This window comes from Mastomys coucha, unplaced genomic scaffold (genome assembly GCF_008632895.1).
Source record: "Mastomys coucha isolate ucsf_1 unplaced genomic scaffold, UCSF_Mcou_1 pScaffold16, whole genome shotgun sequence".
Lineage (NCBI taxonomy): Eukaryota > Metazoa > Chordata > Mammalia > Rodentia > Muridae > Mastomys > Mastomys coucha.
The window spans coordinates 1,048,215-1,055,231 of NW_022196898.1; the positions used below are offsets into that span (position 1 = coordinate 1,048,215).

Below are 7,017 nucleotides of genomic sequence, written 5' to 3' on the forward strand. Positions count from 1 at the left end.
GACCATGCCCCTATCAATAACCCCTCATCTCCATGCTGTGTGAGTAACCCTAATAGACTCACTGGTCTACCAAATCAACTCAAGTGGACTCCATTCTTTGGTCTGTGGTTGTTTACTTGATGTGGGGTGAGTAGATGGTTAATTAACATTTTTCAAAAAATAAAGGCTCATGAAACACTTGGCAGACAGCGAATGTCAAAGAAGAATTTATTAATTTGTCTTTTCACACCTGTCCCAGATATATCTTACCTTCCTAGCAGTAGTAGTTTCTAAATCTAATGAATTGAATGAAGAAGCATGAAATAAATATTTAAGATAACAATCATACATGGACACAGTGTGACTCACTAGATAGATGAAAGTAATTGCCATAAACAGACCTATTTGGACTTTAGAGGTTTTTAAGAACATGAAAGTCCCAAATAGCCTAGGACAATTACTGCCATTTGTGGGAAATCATTATGGATCTCATTCAAGAGTTTATTGTGACTATTCAACAAATATCAAGTGGCTGACTGGTAAGGAGATTTGGGGAGGTACTGGAAATAAAGACTGAATTAAGAACAAAAATAAATTCTGATCAACCCAAGGAAAGTACCTTTATTATTAAATTATGTGCAAACACAGTGGTGCCCAGAGTGCCCAACCACCGCCACCACAGATTGCTTCTGTTCCAGTGGGTAACTCCAGAAACAGGGAAGAAGTACCAAGTGTGTCACATGATTCTCAGATGCCCTCATTATTTTCTTTCCAATTCTGTAAAGCAAAAGAACCAGTGAGACATAAGAGCTTGGTTTACACCCTTCACTTCCCTAAACTCTACAGTTCCTCACACAGAGGCAGCTTATAATTTCTGTCCCTCCTGCACCTCCCGACCAACTGTACAGCGGTGGGGAACTCGATGGGATAATGTGGATGAGCAACAAGCTACAGTAGCTTGGGAGTCTACAGTGAAACGCCTTTGATCAGAAGTTTGAAAATCTGCCCCCTCATAGACTTTCTACCAAAAGCAGGAAAGTTTCTCTGTGTAAGTCTTTCCTGGCCCCCAGCCGGCTGTCTCGCTCCTCAAGGTCTGGTAGCAATACTCCATCATGACAGACATACTTCATATGCTTTCAGTCAGAACCAGAAAGATAGGGGCTGAGGAAATGACTCAATCAGTAAATGTCTGACATTTAACAGCAAGGACTACAGTTTGGATTCCTACCACTCACCTTTTAAAAGCTAGGCATGCCCAGGAGTGGTATAGCTGGGTCCTCCGATAGAACTATGTCCAATTTCCAGAGGAACCACCAAACTGATTTCCAGAGTGGTTGTACCAGCTTGCAATCCCACCAGCAATGAAGGGGTGTTCCTCTTTCTCCATAACCTCTCCAGCTTCTGCTGTCACCTGAGTATTTTTATCTTAGCCAATCTGACTGGTGTGAGGTGGAATCTCAGGGTTGTTTTGATTTGCTAAGGATGTTGAACATTTCTTTAGGTGCTTCTCAGCCATTCTATATTCATTCCTGGGCATATACCCAGAAGATGCTCCAACATGTAATAAGGACACATGCTCCACCCTGTTCATAGCAACCTTATTTATAATAGCCAGAAACTGGAAACAACCCAGATGTCCCTCAACAGAGGAATGGATACAGAAATTGTGGTACATCTACACAATGGAGTACTACTCAGCTATTAAAAACAATGAATTTATGAAATTCTTAGGGAAATGGATGGATCTGGAAAATATTATCCTAAGTGAGGTAACCCAATCACAAAAGAACACACATGGTATGCACTCTCTGATAAGTAGTTATTAGCCCAGAAGTTCAGAATACAGGAAGGACAACCCACAAACCACAAGAAACTCAAGGAGGAAGACCAAAATATGGACATTTCATTTCTTCTTAAGAGGGGGAACAAAATACCCACAGAAGGAGTTGCAGAAACTAACTATGGAGCAGAGACTGAAGGAAGGACAAGCCAGCCTGATAGAACTGTCTCCTGAGAGGCTCTGTCAGTACCTGACTAATACAGAAGCAGAGGCTCACAGCCATTCATTGTACTGTGTACAGGGTCCTCAATGAAGGAATTAGAGAAAGGACCAAAGGAGCTGAAGGCTTTGCAGCCCCTTAGGACGAACAACAATATGAACTAACTAGTACCTTCAGAGCTCTCAGGGACTCAATCACCAACCAAGGACTATACATGGTGGGACTGATTGTTCTGGCAGCATGTACATAGTAGAGGATTGCAAAGTTGATCATCAATGGGAGGAAAGGCCATTGGCCCTGTGAAGGTTCTGTGTCCCAGTATAGGGGAATGCCAGGGTCAATAAGTAGGAGAGGGTGGGGTGGCAAACAGGAGGAGGGGGGAGGCAACAGGGGTTTGTTCTTGTTTTTTTTTATTGTTTGTTTGGGTTTTTTTTTGGAGGGAAAACTGGGAAAGGAGAAATCATATGACATGTAAATAAAGAAAATATCTAATAAAAAATAAAAAAATAAAAGCTGGGCATGATTAAACACATCTGACACCTTATTGCAGTGGTGGAGGGAGACAGGAGGCTCTTTGGAGCTCTCCTACTAGAGAGTCTTAACTAACCAGCAGGAGTCAGAGTAAGAGACCCTGTCTGAGAAAAAGGTGAAGATCAAAAGAAGACATCTGATGTGAACATCTGGCCTCAATATGTCTATGTATATACACATGCACAAAGTCAGTAGAATACACACAAGCACATACAACACACACACACACACAGAGAGAGAGAGAGAGAGAGAGAGAGAGAGAGAGAGAGAGAGAGAGAGGAAAAGATTAAAACAAATAAATAAGCTACTTGTTGGTGTAACTCTACCCTGTGTCTTTCAGGCAAGATACCTACAGCCAAAGGCAAAGCAGAACTGCAGAGCCCAAACCAAGCATGCCATTGATGTGTGCTTATTCTCATCGAGGTTGGTTCTTGGCTTGTATAAATTCCTATGTCAGACAATGAGGTAAAACTCATGGGATTATTATGCTTTCTATGTTATCTATATAACACATTTACTCAATGACCAAAGACAGCTGCCAGTCAACAAACTAGAACAAGTTCCACCAAGATTTCCACATCTCATTGAAGAATCCTGTAAGTGCAGCAATCGATGTGCTTGAGGTCTCTGTAGTTTTCACTAGTCCTAGGCACTGTGGGTCAGGGCTTTGGAGAAACTGCTGACCTAGGAGTCCTGGGGCAACATTCAATGTTCATGTGGCTTTCTATGAAAATCACATTAATCTCTCATCACCTCCTCTGTTTTATTTCTAAAGGAAGAGCACACTGATGCATTTCCTTCACAAATGTCTTTTTAAAGTGGCATGTTTGGAAGAGCATAGAGAAGAAGCAGATGCTCCCTTGGCCTTGGCTATGCCTAACTTGGCATCTGAGTAGAAGGTGAGAAGAAAAGATTTGGGGGAAAAAAGTGAAAAGGAAATATTGTGGTCTTTTTGGAAAAGGAAATATTTTCATTTGAAAATTCTTTCAAAAAAAATAAAGTATAAGAAAATCCTTGGGCACATAAAAGGGAGACAAACCCAAGCCTCAATTATTTGCAAGAAGAAAAAGGTCTCTGTGCTAGGCAATGAAGTTAAATGTGTTTTGAATGAACATTTTAAAATCCTGTGATTGAATCAGCCAACCATTAAATTTTAAATTAGGCAAAACCCTATAGAAAAGATAGACAGCTATCTAGGCAACAAAAATAGAGATTAAAAAAAACTGTTAATTTGATTTTCACATGGCCTCCTTTTATGATTAATATAAATATCTACAAAATAGAATGGCTTATCCAAATTTCAAATTAAAAATGGGCCTAGACTAGTTATTCCAAGTAAGTCAAGCAAGTAGTCTCTATAAAAATATATTACAGCTTTTATATACAAGCACTTGTAAACAGCCATTCCAAAACAAAGATAAGAAATCTAAGAAAAAACAAGCATACATCGAGATACCAATAGATGTTATTAGGCCAACTGGGATGTATTTACATATTAACAACAGCATGGATACTAGGAAAGGCCCTCTTGAGATAATGCAAAGTATCATTGACTTTTAGAAACACTTTAAAGCATTGATCACCACCTCTCACTTCCAAGTCTTAAAACTGAGGCTAACAGAATAAAGCCAACTTTTTCAAAGTTATAGTTAAAGTGATTTTCAATCACAGAACGATAGCTGGTTCTCTTTTGACAAAAGCAACACAGCATTATATGGCCATTGAGCAAACAATGGACCACCAAACAGCATACACCAGCTGATATGAGGCTCCCAAAATACATACAGTAAAGACTTCCAGGCCTGTGCTCATTCAGAGATGATACACCTAACCCTCAAGAGACTGGAGGCCCCAGGGAGTTTAGAGGTCAGGTAGGATCGGGGTTGGGGGAATCCATGTGGAGACAGGGCAGTGGAGAGGAGGTATGGGATGTGGAGCAGTTGAAGGGTGGAAGGGAGGAATGGAATATAAAGTGTAAAAGATAAATTAATTTAATTTAAAAAAGTAAAGATAATTAAGACAAATTAGATCACTTCAGATCAAGTCAAAAAAGATGGGGAAGTTCACTACATATTCATCAAAGGAAAAAAATCCACCAAGATGAACTCTAAATTCTCAGTATCTATGCCCCAAATGCAACAGCAGCCACATTTGTAAAAGAAACATTAATAAAGCTCAGAGCCCACACCGAACCTCACACAATAACAGTGGGAGACTTCAACACCCCACTCTCACCAATGAACAAGTCATGGAAACAGAAACTAAACAGAGACACAGTGAAACTCACCGAAGTTATGAAACAAATGGATTTAACAGATATAGAACATTTCCTCCTAAAACAAAAGAATATACCTTCTTCTCAGCATCTCACAATACCTTCTCCAAAATTAACCATATAATCAAACACAAAGCAAGCCTCAACAGATACAGGAACATTGAATTAATCCCAGGTATTCTATCAGACCACCATGGACTAAGGCTAGTCTTGCAAAACTACAGAAAGCCCACATACACATGGAAGCTGAATAACTCTCTACTCAATGATAACTTGGGCAGGGAAGAAATATAAAAAAATAATAATAAAGACTTTTTTTTAGAATTTAATAAAAATTAAGGCACAACATACCCAAACTTATGAAACACAATGAAAGCAGTGCTAAGAGGAAAAACTCACAACTCTGAGTGCCTCCATAAAGAAGTTGGAGAGAGCATACACTAGCAACTTAACACCACATCTGAAAGCTCTAGAACAAAAAGAAGAAAATACACCCAAGGGGAGTAGATGTCAGGAAATAATTAAACTCAGGGCTAAATTCAACTGAGTAGAAACAAAGAGAATTATACAAAGAATCAACAAAACTAGAAGCTGGTTCTTTGAGAAAATCAATAAGATAGAGAAACCCTTAGCCAAAGTAACTAGAGGTCACAGAGACAATATGCAAATTAACAAAATAAGAAGTGAATAGAGAGGTATAACAGAAACTGAAGAAATTCAAAAAATCATCAGATCCTACTACAAAAGCCTATACTCAACAAAACTGGGAAATCTAGATGAAATGAAGGCTTTTATAGACAGATACCTGATACTAAAGTTAAATCAGGATCAGATAAACCATCTGAACTGTCCCATAAGCCCTAAGAAAAATAGAAGTAGTCATTTAATGTCTCCCAAACAAACGAACAAAGCCCAGGGTCAGATGGTTTTAGTGCAGATTTCTATCAGACCTTCAAAGAAGACCTAATACCAATACTTCTCAAACTATTTCACAAAATAGAAACAGAAGGAACACTTCCCAATTTGTTCTATGTAGCCACAGTTAAGCTGATACCTAAGATACACAAAGACCCAACAAAGAAAGAAAACTTCAGACCAATTCCCCTTATGAATATCGATGCAAAAAAATACTCAATAAAATTCTAGCTAACCGAAACCAAGAACACATTAAAACGATCATTCACCATGATCAGTAGGATTCATCTCAGGGATGCAGGGATGATTCAATATACAAAAATCCATCAACATAATCCACTATATAAACAAACTCAAAGGAAAAAAACCACACGACCACATGATCATCTCATTAGATGCTGAAAAAGCATTTGACAAAATCCAACATCACTTCATTTTAAAATTATTAGAAACGTCAGGAATTCAAAGTCCATCCCTAAACATAATAAAAGCAATATACAGCAGACCAATAGCGAACATCAAACTAAATGGAAAGAAACTTGAAGCAATCCCACTAAAATCAGAGACAAGAGAAGGCTGCCCCGCCTCCCTATCTATTCAATATGGTACTCGAAGTCCTACCCAGAACAGTTAGGAAACAAAAGGAAATCAAAGGGATACAAATTAGAAATTTGAGATATCACTATTTGTGATGATATTATAGTATACATAAGCGACCCCAAAAATTCCACCAGAGAACTCCTTCTGCTGATAAACAACTTCAGGAAAGTGGCTGGATATAAAATTAACTCAAACAAATCAGTAGCCTTCTTCTATTCAAAGGATAATCAAGCTATAATGCCAGGCAATGGTGGCACATGCCTTTAATTCCAGCACTAGGGAGACAGAGGCAGGCTGATTTCTGAGTTTGAGGCCAGCCTGGTCTACAGAGTGAGTTCCAGGACAGCCAGGCTATACAGAGAAACCCTGTCTTGCAAAACAAAATCAAAACAAAACAAAACAAAAAACAGACAAACAAATAAACAAAAAAGAAATTAGGGAAATGATACCCTTTGCAATAGTTACAAATAATATAAAATATCTTGACGTGACAATAACCAAGCAAATGAAAGATATGTATGACAAGAGCTTCAAGTCTGTAAAGAAAAAAATTGAAGAAGCCCTCAGAAGATGGAAAGACATCCCACGCTCAAGGATCAGCAGGATTAACATGGTAAAAACTGGCCATGTTACCAAAAATCTACAGATTCAATGCAATCCCCATCAAAATTCCAATTCAATTCCTCACCGAGAAAGAAGAAGCTTCTCAAATACATT

General features: G+C 38.6%; 1 long non-coding RNA gene across 1 annotated transcript in view; it reads right to left on the reverse strand.

Annotated features, from left to right (window-relative positions):
* Window positions 1-574: 574 nt before the first annotated feature.
* Window positions 575-7,017, reverse strand: part of LOC116094002 — an 18,000-nt gene continuing 11,557 nt past the window's right edge. Inside the window, exon 3 of the long non-coding RNA XR_004119920.1 lies at window positions 575-756. This is a non-coding gene — a long non-coding RNA (uncharacterized LOC116094002). The remainder of the gene's footprint in view (window positions 757-7,017) is intronic.